General features: G+C 45.4%; 1 protein-coding gene across 7 annotated transcripts in view; it reads left to right on the top strand.

The window, feature by feature from the left end:
* TNRC18 (trinucleotide repeat containing 18) overlaps positions 1 to 14,696 on the top strand; it is a 997,170-nt gene that overhangs the window by 722,825 nt on the left and 259,649 nt on the right. The gene's annotated exons all lie outside the window — the stretch shown is intronic.

Here is a 14,696-nt window from a genome sequence, read left to right as displayed (position 1 = left end):
CCTGATAGAGTATTTGGCGCCCCCACTCCGCGGCGGCTGTAACCTGCTGACCCTATTATATATCTAGCCAGCTGCAGGTAAGAAAACAATAAGCAAATAAAAGTGATGAAGAAAGCAGGAGTGAAACAAATTAGGTGCACACTAGGAGAAAAAAGCTAATAATCCTTCATATCAAACAGCCCCACTCAGGACAAGAACACTAAGGATGTAAGGCCAAACTGGCTAATAAACATTAGGTACTAGTCCTCCGCACCATCCAACAAGCACATATAGGCTGGTGTGTACGAAGGTAGTGGGTAAATTGAAGGATAATTAAATATAGTTTAAATGACCTGGTTAGGTCCAAATGGAAAACTGTACATGCCCACGCTAGCTGACATATATTATTTAATACTCCTCAAAGTAATTGCATGTAAAGATAAATACATAATATTACAGGAGCGCCTGCATTAAAGAACATCAGATAGGTGCAGCAGGCAGTATTAGCAGGTAGTCAGCATCTACGTTTAGACACAGTACAGTGGACCCATACACATAATTGATACACAAGACAACCAAGAAAGGCAAAGATGTTGTCCCCAAAACAGGACACTTAGCTGTCGGTGGAACGCCCCACTACCTTCGTACACACCAGCCTATATGTGCTTGTTGGATGGTGCGGAGGACTAGTACATAATGTTTATTAGCCAGTTTGGCCTTACATCCTTAGTGTTCTTGTCCTGAGTGGGGCTGTTTGATATGAAGGATTATTAGCTTTTTTCTCCTAGTGTGCACCTAATTTGTTTCACTCCTGCTTTCTTCATCACTTTTATTTGCTTATTGTTTTCTTACCTGCAGCTGGCTAGATATATAATAGGGTCAGCAGGTTACAGCCGCCGCGGAGTGGGGGCGCCAAATACTCTATCAGGGTGCCAACCTCCACTGCCAGGCAGGGATAGCAGGAGAGTGAAGGGATATTATTAGGGTAGGTGCACCTAGTAGTAGAGTTTTTTTGAGTCTTTTTTTGCAACATTTTTCCTTTTTTCTGTTTTACACTGGGAAGTGGTATTTTTATTATATACTCTAATAAAATATTTAAGAATTTTAAGGGGAATTTATGTCACATGTTCATTTTGATTTCCCTTGTGTATAAAATTGTTTTTCTTTATGCTTCGGTAATGCAGTTGTATAAAAAAAAAAAGGGGCGTTCCACCGACAGCTAAGTGTCCTGTTTTGGGGACAACATCTTTGCCTTTCTTGGTTGTCTTGTGTATCAATTATGTGTATGGGTCCACTGTACTGTGTCTAAACGTAGATGCTGACTACCTGCTAATACTGCCTGCTGCACCTATCTGATGTTCTTTAATGCAGGCGCTCCTGTAATATTATGTATTTATCTTTACATGCAATTACTTTGAGGAGTATTAAATAATATATGTCAGCTAGCGTGGGCATGTACAGTTTTCCATTTGGACCTAACCAGGTCATTTAAACTATATTTAATTATCCTTCAATTTACCCACTACCTTCGTACACACCAGCCTATATGTGCTTGTTGGATGGTGCGGAGGACTAGTACCTAATGTTTATTAGCCAGTTTGGCCTTACATCCTTAGTGTTCTTGTCCTGAGTGGGGCTGTTTGATATGAAGGATTATTAGCTTTTTTCTCCTAGTGTGCACCTAATTTGTTTCACTCCTGCTTTCTTCATCACTTTTATTTGCTTATTGTTTTCTTACCTGCAGCTGGCTAGATATATAATAGGGTCAGCAGGTTACAGCCGCCGCGGAGTGGGGGCGCCAAATACTCTATCAGGGTGCCAACCTCCACTGCCAGGCAGGGATAGCAGGAGAGTGAAGGGATATTATTAGGGTAGGTGCACCTAGTAGTAGAGTTTTTTTGAGTCTTTTTTTGCAACATTTTTCCTTTTTTCTGTTTTACACTGGGAAGTGGTATTTTTATTATATACTCTAATAAAATATTTAAGAATTTTAAGGGGAATTTATGTCACATGTTCTTTTTGATTTCCCTTGTGTATAAAATTGTTTTTCTTTATGCTTTACTTGAGTTGCATCCAAAGAACACCATACCTACTGTGAAGCATGGTGGTTGCAATATCATGCTTTGGGGATCTTTCTCTGCAAAGGGACCAGGACAACTGATCCGTGTACATAAAAGAATGAATGAGGCCATATATTGTGAGATTTTGAGTGCAAACCTCCTTACTTCATCAAGGGCATTGAATATGAAATGTGGATGGGTCTTTCAACATGATAATGATCCCAAGCACACCTCCAGGGCAACGAAGGAGTAGCTTTGTAAGAAGCATATGAAGGTCCTGGAGTGGCCTAGCCAGTCTCCAGATCTCAACCCCATAGAAAACCTTTGGGAGGGAGTTGAAAGTCTGTGTTGCCTAGCGACAGGACCAAAACATCACTGTTCTTAAGGAGATCTGCATGGAGGAATGGGCCAACATACCACCAACAATGTGTGCCAACCTTGTGATGACTTACAGAAAACGTTTGACCACTGTCATTGCCAACAAAGGATATATAACAAAATATAGAGATGAGTTTTTGTTAATGGCCAAATACCGTATATACTCGAGAATAAGCCGAAATTTTCAGCCCATTTTTGGGGGCTGAAAGTCCCCCTCTCGGCTTATACTCGAGTCATACCCAGAGGTCGGCAGGGGAGGGGGAGCGGGGGCTGTCTAATTATACTCACCTACTCCTGGCATGGTCCCTGCAAGTCCCTGGCTTCCCCGGCGCCGGCAGCTTCTTCCTGTACTGAGCGGTCACATGGTACCGCTCATTACAGTAATGAATATGCGGCTCCACCACCCATAGAGGTGGAGCCACATATTCATTACTGTAATAAGCAGCAACGGTGACAGCTCAGTAGAGGAAGAAGCTGCGGGGAAGTAGGGACTGCACAGCGCCAGGAGCAGGTGAGTATAACGGGGAGGGGGAGCACTGCGCTGCGCGATACTCACCTGGTCCTTGTTCCAGCCGCCACTCCGTCTTCTGCAGTGACGCTGAGGTCAGAGGGCACGGTGACATGGCTAGTGCGCGCCCTCTGCCTGAACGTCAGTGCAGGAGACACTGAAGACTGATCGGCGCCGGAACGAGGAGCAGGTGAATATTGAAAGTGCCGGTGGCCTGAGCGACGGAGAGGTGAGTATGTGATTTTTTATCTTCATATCACAGCAACAGCAAATGGGGCAAGTGTCTGTATGGAGCATCATATGGGGCCATAATGTTTGTGCAGCACTATATGGGGGCCATAACTGTCATGGTTCCCAATGGCAAGGGAACGTAAGAAACATATAAGTAACGAACGAGCTCTCGGGTGATGGAAACTCGAGTTGACCGTGAGCTAAATCTACCACACAACTAACAGTAGCCAGGGAGCATACCTACGGCTTCCTATATGCCACGCGCCAGCCGGAGGACTAACTACGCCTGGTAGAGGAAGAAACAGACCTGGCTTACCTCTAGGGAAATACCCCAAAAGATGATAGCAGCCCCCCACATGTAATAACGGTGAATTAAGAGGAAAAGACATACACAGTATGAAAGTAGATTTAGCAAAGAGAGGTCCACTTACTAGATAGCAGAAGGATACAAAAGAGGACTTCACGGTCAACTGAAAACCCTTTCAAAAACCATCCTGAAATTACTTTAAGACTCCTGTGTCAACTCATGACACAGGAGTGGCAATTTCAGCCCGCAAGAGCTTCCAGCTACAGAGAAATACAAAAACTGCAAACTGGACTAAAGATACAAAACAAAAGGACAAAGTCCACTTAGCTGATCAGCAGACTAGTAGCAGGAACATGCAACCGAAGGCTCTGGTTACAATGATGACCGGCAAGGAAATGACTGGAGAGCAAGGCTAAATAGGAAACTCCCAAACACTGATGGAAGCAGGTGAACAGAAGAAGCAAAGTGCAAACAAGTCACCAGTACCACCAGCAACCACCAGGGGAGCCCAAAAAGCGGATACACAACAGTACCCTCCCCTTAAGGAGGGGGCACCGAACCCTCACAAGAACCGCCAGGGCGATCTGGATGAGCCCTATGAAAGGCACGAACCAAATCCGAGGCATGAACATCAGAGGCAGTTACCCAAGAATTATCTTCCTGACCATAGCCTTTCCATTTAACCAGATATTGAAGTCTCCGTCTGGAAATACGGGAGTCCAAGATCTTCTCTACGACGTACTCCAATTCACACTCCACCAGCACAGGAGCAGGAGGTTTAGTAGAAGGAACCACAGGTACCTCATATCTCCGCAACAACGACCGATGGAACACATTATGGATAGCGAAAGATGCCGGGAGGTCCAAACGAAAGGAAACAGGGTTAAGAATCTCCAAAATCCTATAAGGACCGATGAACCGAGGCTTAAATTTGGGAGAAGAAACCCTCATAGGGACAAAACGGGAAGACAACCACACCAAGTCCCCAACGCGAAGGTGGGGACCAACACGACGACGACGGTTAGCAAACTGCTGAGTCCTCTCCTGGGACAATTCCAAATTATCCACCACTTGTCCCCAAATCCGATGCAACCGATCCACCACCGCATCCACTCCAGGACAATCCGAAGATTCAACCTGACCAGATGAAAAACGCGGATGAAACCCTGAATTGCAAAAGAAAGGAGAAACCAAAGTGGCAGAACTAGCCCGATTATTAAGAGCAAACTCCGCCAACGGCAGAAAGGCAACCCAATCATCCTGATCCGCAGACACAAAACACCTCAAATAAGTCTCCAAAGTTTGATTAGTTCGCTCCGTCTGGCCATTGGTCTGAGGATGGAATGCAGACGAAAAGGACAAATCAATGCCCAACCTGGCACAGACTGCCCGCCAAAATCTAGACACGAACTGGGTACCCCTGTCAGAAACGATGTTTTCCGGAATACCATGCAAGCGAACCACATTTTGAAAAAACAGAGGGACCAACTCAGATGAGGAAGGCAACTTAGGCAATGGCACCAAATGAACCATTTTAGAAAAACGGTCACACACCACCCAGATGACAGACATCTTCTGAGAAACAGGGAGATCCGAGATAAAGTCCATAGAGATGTGCGTCCAAGGCCTCTTCGGAATAGGCAAGGGCAACAACAACCCACTAGCCCTAGAACAACAAGGCTTGGCCCGAGCACACACATCGCAAGACTGCACAAAAACACGCACATCTCGAGACAGGGAAGGCCACCAGAAGGATCTAGCCACCAAATCTCTGGTGCCAAAAATTCCCGGATGACCTGCCAGAGTAGAAGAATGAACTTCCGAGATGACTCTAGTGGTCCACTCGTCAGGAACAAACAGTCTACCAGACGGACAACGATCAGGTCTATCCGCCTGAAATTCTTGCAAAGCACGTCGCAAATCTGGAGAGACAGCAGACAAAACCACTCCATCCTTAAGGACACCAGCAGGTTCAGAATTCCCAGGAGAATCAGGCTCAAAACTCCTAGAAAGAGCATCTGCTTTCACATTCCTAGAACCCGGTAAGTACGAGACCACAAAATTAAACCGGGAAAAGAACAACGACCAACGTGCCTGTCTAGGATTCAGGCGCCTGGCAGACTCCAAATAAATTAAATTCTTGTGATCAGTCAAAACTACCACCTGATGTCTGGCACCCTCAAGCCAATGACGCCACTCCTCAAATGCCCACTTCATGGCCAAAAGCTCCCGATTACCAACATCATAGTTTCGCTCGGCGGCCGAAAATTTTCGCGAAAAGAACGCACAAGGTCTCATCACTGAGCAGTCGGAACTTTTCTGCGACAAAACCGCCCCCGCTCCGATCTCGGAAGCATTGACCTCAACCTGAAAGGGAAGAGAAACATCAGGCTGGCGCAACACAGGGGCAGACAAAAAGCGGCGCTTAAGCTCCCGAAAGGCCTCCACGGCAGCAGGGGACCAATTGGCAACATCAGCACCCTTTTTAGTCAAATCCGTCAGAGGTTTAGCATCGCCAGAAAAACCAGCTATAAATCGACGATAAAAATTAGCAAAGCCCAAGAATTTCTGGAGACTCTTCAGAGAAGTAGGCTGCGTCCAGTCGTAAATAGCTCGAACCTTGACAGGGTCCATCTCAATAGAAGAAGGGGAAAAAATATACCCCAAAAATGAAATTTTTTGAACCCCAAAAACACACTTTGAACCCTTTACACACAAAGAATTCTCCCGCAAAACCTGAAAAACCCTCCTGACCTGCTGAACATGAGACTCCCAGTCATCAGAAAAAATGGAAATATCATCCAAGTACACAATCATAAATTTATCCAAATATTCACGGAAAATATCATGCATTAAGGACTGAAAGACAGAAGGTGCATTAGAAAGGCATTACCAAATACTCAAAATGGCCCTCAGGCGTATTAAATGCGGTCTTCCACTCATCCCCCTGCTTAATTCGCACCAAATTATACGCCCCACGAAGATCAATCTTAGAGAACCACTTAGCCCCCCTTATGCGAGCAAACAAATCAGTCAGCAAAGGCAACGGATACTGATATTTGACTGTAATTTTATTCAGGAGACGATAATCAATACAAGGCCTCAGAGAGCCATCCTTTTTAGAGACAAAGAAAAAAACGGCTCCTAAAGGTGATGAAGAAGGACGAATATGTCCCTTTTCCAGGGACTCCTTAATATACTCGTGCATAGCAGCATGTTCAGGTACAGATAGGTTAAACAAACCACCCTTTGGAAATTTACTGCCAGGAATCAGATCTATGGCGCAATCACAATCCCTGTGAGGAGGGAATGAACCAATCTTAGGCTCTTCAAAAATATCACGATAATCAGACAAAAATGCCGGAATCTCAGATGGAATAGATGACGAAATGGACACCATAGGAGTGTCCCCATGAGCCCCCCGACATCCCCAGCTTAACACAGACATAGCCTTCCAGTCAAGGACTGGGTTATGAGACTGTAACCATGGTAATCCAAGCACCAAAACATCATGTAAATTGTACAACACAAGGAAGCGAATCACCTCCTGATGGTCTGGAGTCATACGCATAGTCACTTGCGTCCAGAAGTGTGGTTTATTACAAGCCAAAGGTGTAGAATCAATACCCTTCAGAGGTATAGGGACTTCCAGAGGCTCTAAATCAAACCCACAGCGCCTGGCAAAGGACCAGTCCATAAGACTCAGAGCGGCGCCAGAGTCCACATAGGCATCCACGGTAATAACTGATAATGAACAAATCAAGGTTACAGACAAAATAAATTTGGACTGTAAAGTGCCAATTGAAATGGACTTGTCAACCTTCCTAGTACGCTTAGAGCATGCCGATATAACATGAGCAGAATCACCACAATAGAAGCATAACCCATTTTTACGCCTATAATTCTGCCGCTCGCTTCTGGACATAACTCTGTCACATTGCATTTTCTCTGGTGTCTCTTCAGAAGATACCGCCAAATGGTGCACGGGTTTGCGCTCCCGCAAACGTTTATCAATCTGAATTGCCATTGTCATGGACTCATTCAGACCTGTAGGCGCAGGGAACCCGACCATAACATCTTTAACGGCATCAGAAAGGCCCTCTCTGAAATTTGCCGCTAAGGCGCACTCATTCCACTGAGTAAGCACAGACCACCTACGAAATTTTTGGCAGTATATCTCCGCTTCATCTTGCCCTTGAGATAGGGCTATCAAAGCTTTTTCAGCTTGAATCTCCAAATTAGGTTCCTCATAAAGCAACCCTAACGCCAGGAAAAACGCATCCACATTGAGCAACGCAGGATCCCCTGGTGCCAATGAAAATGCCCAATTTTGAGGGTCACCTCGCAGCAAAGAGATTACAATCTTAACCTGCTGGACAGGATCTCCTGAGGAGTGAGGTCTGAGAGAAAGGAATAATTTACAATTATATTTGAAATTCAAAAACCGAGATCTATCTCCGGAAAACACCTCTGGTGTAGGGATTTTAGGTTCAGAAATAGGAGCATGTATAACAAAATCTTGTAAATTTTGAACCTTCGTAGCAAGATTATTTAAACCTGCAGCCAAACTCTGAGGATCCATCTTTAAACAGGTGAGCTCAGAGCCATTCAAGGATTATAAGGAGAGAAAGGCAAAGGCTGTAATTAAAGCTGAAATACAACAGATCCAACTATGGAGCAAGCATAGAGGAAAAAGGGAAAAAAAAAAAAAATTTACAGACTTCTTTTTTCTCTCCTTTCTTCTGCCAATAAGTTTAACACAGGCCAGTCATACTGTCATGGTTCCCAATGGCAAGGGAACGTAAGAAACATATAAGTAACGAACGAGCTCTCGGGTGATGGAAACTCGAGTTGACCGTGAGCTAAATCTACCACACAACTGTTGTGAAATTGGATTTTGGGCTCCCCCGGTGGCCACTGGTGGAATTGAACTTGTGTGCATCATCCCCTCTGTTCACCTGTTCCCATCAGGATGTGGGAGTCGCTATTTAACCTTGCTCCTCTGTCATTTCCATGCCGGTCAACATTGTAATCAGAAGCCTTTCTGTGCATGTTCCTGCTTCTAGACAACTCCCAGCTAAGTCTGACTTTTGTCCTAGTTTGTTTTTTGCATTTTGTTCCAGTTCACAGCTGCAGTTTCGTTTCTGTGTCTGGAAAGCTCTTGTGATCTGAAATTGCCACTCTGATGTTATGAGTTAATACTAGAGTCTTAAAGTAATTTCAGGATGGTGTTTTGATAGGGTTTTCAGCTGACCATGAAAGTGCCTTTTCTGTCTTCCTGCTATCTAGTAAGCGGACCTCGATTTTGCTAAACCTATTTTCATACTACGTTTGTCATTTTCATCTAAAATCACCGCCAATATATGTGGGGGCCTCTGTCTGCCTTTCGGGGAAATTTCTCTAGAGGTGAGCCAGGACTGTATTTTCCTCTGCTAGGATTAGTTAGTCCTCCGGCTGGCGCTGAGCGTCTAGGGATAAAACGTAGGCACGCTACCCGGCTACTGTTAGTTGTGCGGCAGGTTTAGTTCATGGTCAGTTTTAGTTTCCATCCTTCCAAGAGCTTGTTCTTATGTATGCTGGGCTATGTTCTCTTGCCATTGAGAACCATAACAGTTTGACTGGCCCACAAAGGGTTAAATTAATTGGCAGAGAAAGGAGAGAAAAAAAGAAGTCTGCTGAAAAATTTTTTTTTTTTTTTTTTTTTCCTTCAGTTCTGAGTGTGCTTTCAATTGAATCACTTGCAAGTCTGCCTATATTGCAGCCTTCCTCTCTCTCTCTCCTTCTAATCCTGGAATGGCTCTGTGTTCACCTGTTTAAAATGGATATTCAGAGTTTAGCTGCAGGTTTGAATAATCTCACCACGAAAGTTCAAAATTTACAAGATTTTGTTGTTCATGTTCCTATATCTGAGCCTAGAATTCCTTTGCCTGAATTTTTCTCGGGGAATAGATCTTGCTTTCAAAATTTCAAAAATAATTGCAAGTTGTTTTTGTCCTTGAAATCTCGCTCTGCTGGAGATCCTGCACAGCAGGTCAGGATTGTGATTTCCTTGCTCCGGGGCGACCCTCAAGATTGGGCTTTTGCATTGGTTCCAGGGGATCCTGCGTTGCTCAATGTGGATGCGTTTTTTCTGGCCTTGGGGTTGCTTTATGAGGAACCTCATTTAGAGCTTCAGGCGGAAAAAGCCTTGATGTCCCTATCTCAGGGGCAAGATGAAGTTGAAATATACTGCCAAAAATTCCGTAAATGGTCTGTGCTTACTCAGTGGAATGAGTGCGCCCTGGCGGCGAATTTCAGAGAGGGTCTCTCTGATGCCATTAAGGACGTTATGGTGGGGTTCCCTGTGCCTGCGGGTCTGAATGAGTCCATGACAATGGCTATTCAGATCGATAGACGTCTGCGGGAGCGCAAACCTGTGCACCATTTGGCGGTGTCTACTGAGAAGACGCCAGAGAATATGCAATGTGATAGAATTCTGTCCAGAAGCGAACGGCAGAATTTTAGACGAAAAAATGGGTTGTGCTTTTATTGTGGTGATTCAACTCATGTTATATCAGCATGCTCTAAGCGTACTAAGAAGCTTGATAAGTCAGTTTCAATTGGCACTTTTCAGTCTAAGTTTATTCTATCTGTGACCCTGATTTGTTCTTTATCATCTATTACCGCGGACGCCTATGTCGACTCTGGCGCCGCTTTGAGTCTTATGGATTGGTCCTTTGCCAAACGCTGTGGGTATGATTTAGAGCCTCTTGAAACTCCTATACCTCTGAAGGGGATTGACTCCACCCCATTGGCTAGTAATAAACCACAATACTGGACACAAGTAACTATGCGAATTAATCCGGATCATCAGGAGATTATTCGCTTTCTTGTGCTGTATAATCTACATGATGTGTTGGTGCTTGGATTGCCATGGCTGCAATCTCATAACCCAGTCCTCGACTGGAAAGCTATGTCTGTGTTAAGCTGGGGATGTAAGGGGATGCATGGGGACGTACCTTTGGTTTCCATTTCATCATCTATTCCCTCTGAGATTCCTGAATTCTTGTCTGACTATCGTGACGTTTTTGAAGAACCTAAGCTTGGTTCATTACCTCCGCACCGGGAGTGCGATTGTGCCATAGATTTGATTCCGGATAGTAAATACCCTAAGGGTCGTTTATTTAATCTGTCTGTGCCTGAACATGCTGCTATGCGAGAATATATAAAGGAGTCCTTGGAAAAGGGACATATTCGTCCTTCGTCATCTCCCTTAGGAGCCGGTTTTTTCTTTGTGTCTAAGAAAGATGGCTCTTTGAGGCCGTGTATTGATTATCGGCTTTTGAATAAAATCACGGTTAAATATCAATATCCGTTGCCACTGCTGACTGATTTGTTTGCTCGCATAAAGGGGGCCAAGTGGTTCTCTAAGATAGATCTCCGTGGGGCGTATAATTTGGTGCGAATTAAGCAGGGGGATGAGTGGAAAACCGCATTTAATACGCCCGAGGGCCACTTTGAGTATTTGGTGATGCCTTTTGGCCTTTCAAATGCCCCTTCAGTCTTTCAGTCCTTTATGCATGACATTTTCCGTGATTATTTGGATAAATTTATGATTGTGTATCTGGATGATATTCTGATTTTTTCGGATGACTGGGACTCTCATGTCCAGCAGGTCAGGAGGGTTTTTCAGGTTTTGCGGTCTAATTCCTTGTGTGTGAAGGGTTCTAAGTGCGTTTTTGGGGTGCAGAAGATTTCCTTCTTGGGATACATTTTTTCCCCCTCTTCCATCGAGATGGATCCTGTCAAGGTTCAGGCTATTTGTGATTGGACGCAACCCTCTTCTCTTAAGAGTCTTCAGAAATTTTTGGGCTTTGCTAACTTTTATCGTCGATTTATTGCTGGTTTTTCTGATGTTAAACCATTGACTGATTTGACTAAGAAGGGTGCTGATGTTGCTGATTGGTCCCCTGCTGCTGTGGAGGCCTTTCAGGAGCTTAAGCGCCGCTTTTCTTCCGCCCCTGTGTTGCGTCAGCCTGATGTTGCTCTTCCTTTTCAGGTTGAGGTCGACGCTTCTGAAATCGGAGCTGGGGCGGTTTTGTCGCAGAGAAGTTCCGACTGCTCCGTGATGAAGCCTTGTGCTTTTTTTTCTCGTAAATTTTCGCCCGCCGAGCGGAATTATGATATTGGGAATCGGGAGCTTTTGGCCATGAAGTGGGCTTTTGAGGAGTGGCGTCATTGGCTTGAGGGGGCTAGACATCAGGTGGTGGTATTGACCGACCACAAAAATTTAATTTATCTTGAGTCCGCCAGACGCCTGAATCCTAGACAGGCGCGCTGGTCGTTGTTTTTCTCTCGGTTTAATTTTGTGGTGTCATACCTACCGGGTTCTAAGAATGTTAAGGCGGATGCCCTTTCTAGGAGTTTTGAGCCTGACTCCCCTGGTAATTCTGAACCTACAGGTATCCTTAAGGATGGAGTGATATTGTCTGCCGTTTCTCCAGACCTGCGGCGGGCCTTGCAGGAGTTTCAGGCGGATAGACCTGATCGTTGCCCACCTGGTAGACTGTTTGTTCCTGATGATTGGACCAGTAAAGTCATTTCTGAGGTTCATTCTTCTGCGTTGGCAGGTCATCCTGGAATCTTTGGTACCAGGGATTTGGTGGCAAGGTCCTTCTGGTGGCCTTCCCTGTCACGAGATGTACGAGGCTTTGTGCAGTCTTGTGACGTTTGTGCTCGGGCCAAGCCTTGTTGTTCTCGGGCTAGTGGATTGTTGTTGCCCTTGCCTATCCCGAAGAGGCCTTGGACGCACATCTCGATGGATTTTATTTCGGATCTTCCTGTTTCTCAGAAGATGTCTGTCATCTGGGTGGTGTGTGACCGTTTCTCTAAGATGGTCCATTTGGTTCCCCTGCCTAAGTTGCCTTCTTCTTCCGAGTTGGTTCCTCTGTTTTTTCAAAATGTGGTTTGTTTGCATGGTATTCCGGAGAATATCGTTTCTGACAGAGGAACCCAATTCGTGTCTAGATTTTGGCGGGCATTCTGTGCTAGGATGGGCATAGATTTGTCTTTCTCGTCTGCTTTCCATCCTCAGACTAATGGCCAGACCGAGCGGACGAATCAGACCTTGGAGACATATTTGAGGTGTTTTGTGTCTGCAGATCAGGATGATTGGGTTGCTTTTTTGCCTTTAGCGGAGTTTGCCCTCAATAATCGGGCCAGCTCTGCCACCTTGGTGTCTCCTTTTTTCTGTAATTCGGGGTTTCATCCTCGATTTTCCTCCGGTCAGGTGGAATCTTCGGATTGTCCTGGAGTGGATGCTGTGGTGGAGAGGTTGCATCAAATTTGGGGGCAGGTAGTGGACAATTTGAAGTTGTCCCAGGAGAAGACTCAGCTTTTTGCCAACCGCCGGCGTCGGGTTGGTCCTCGGCTTTGTGTCGGGGACTTGGTGTGGTTGTCTTCTCGTTTTGTCCCTATGAGGGTTTCTTCTCCTAAGTTTAAGCCTCGGTTCATCGGCCCGTACAAGATATTGGAGATTCTTAACCCTGTGTCCTTCCGTTTGGACCTCCCTGCATCTTTTTCTATTCATAATGTTTTTCATCGGTCATTATTGCGCAGGTATGAGGTACCGGTTGTGCCTTCCGTTGAGCCTCCTGCTCCGGTGTTGGTTGAGGGTGAGTTGGAGTACGTTGTGGAAAAAATCTTGGACTCCCGTGTTTCCAGACGGAAACTCCAGTATCTGGTCAAATGGAAGGGATACGGTCAGGAGGATAATTCTTGGGTGACTGCCTCTGATGTTCATGCCTCCGATCTGGTCCGTGCCTTTCATAGGGCTCATCCTGATCGCCCTGGTGGTTCTGGTGAGGGTTCGGTGCCCCCTCCTTGAGGGGGGGGTACTGTTGTGAAATTGGATTTTGGGCTCCCCCGGTGGCCACTGGTGGAATTGAACTTGTGTGCATCATCCCCTCTGTTCACCTGTTCCCATCAGGATGTGGGAGTCGCTATTTAACCTTGCTCCTCTGTCATTTCCATGCCGGTCAACATTGTAATCAGAAGCCTTTCTGTGCATGTTCCTGCTTCTAGACAACTCCCAGCTAAGTCTGACTTTTGTCCTAGTTTGTTTTTTGCATTTTGTTCCAGTTCACAGCTGCAGTTTCGTTTCTGTGTCTGGAAAGCTCTTGTGATCTGAAATTGCCACTCTGATGTTATGAGTTAATACTAGAGTCTTAAAGTAATTTCAGGATGGTGTTTTGATAGGGTTTTCAGCTGACCATGAAAGTGCCCTTTCTGTCTTCCTGCTATCTAGTAAGCGGACCTCGATTTTGCTAAACCTATTTTCATACTACGTTTGTCATTTTCATCTAAAATCACCGCCAATATATGTGGGGGCCTCTGTCTGCCTTTCGGGGAAATTTCTCTAGAGGTGAGCCAGGACTGTATTTTCCTCTGCTAGGATTAGTTAGTCCTCCGGCTGGCGCTGAGCGTCTAGGGATAAAACGTAGGCACGCTACCCGGCTACTGTTAGTTGTGCGGCAGGTTTAGTTCATGGTCAGTTTTAGTTTCCATCCTTCCAAGAGCTTGTTCTTATGTATGCTGGGCTATGTTCTCTTGCCATTGAGAACCATAACACACAACTAACAGTAGCCAGGGAGCATACCTACGGCTTCCTAAATGCCACGCGCCAGCCGGAGGACTAACTACACCTGGTAGAGGAAGAAACAGACCTGGCTTACCTCTAGGGAAATACCCCAAAAGATGATAGCAGCCCCCCACATGTAATAACGGTGAATTAAGAGGAAAAGACATACACAGTATGAAAGTAGATTTAGCAAAGAGAGGTCCACTTACTAGATAGCAGCAGGATACAAAAGAGGACTTCACGGTCAACTGAAAACCCTTTCAAAAACCATCCTGAAATTACTTTAAGACTCCTGTGTCAACTCATGACACAGGAGTGGCAATTTCAGCCCGCAAGAGCTTCCAGCTACAGAGAAATACAAAAACTGCAAACTGGACTAAAGATACAAAACAAAAGGACAAAGTCCACTTAGCTGATCAGCAGACTAGTAGCAGGAACATGCAACCGAAGGCTCTGGTTACAATGATGACCGGCAAGGAAATGACTGGAGAGCAAGGCTAAATAGGAAACTCCCAAACACTGATGGAAGCAGGTGAACAGAAGAAGCAAAGTGCAAACAAGTCACCAGTACCACCAGCAACCACCAGGGGAGCCCAAAAAGCGGATACACAACAC

The sequence above is a fragment of the Ranitomeya variabilis genome, chromosome 7 (genome assembly GCF_051348905.1).
Source record: "Ranitomeya variabilis isolate aRanVar5 chromosome 7, aRanVar5.hap1, whole genome shotgun sequence".
NCBI classification, from domain to species: domain Eukaryota; kingdom Metazoa; phylum Chordata; class Amphibia; order Anura; family Dendrobatidae; genus Ranitomeya; species Ranitomeya variabilis.
The sequence above is the reverse complement of the archived record's forward strand: the minus strand, read 5'-3'. Positions and strand labels throughout refer to the sequence as shown.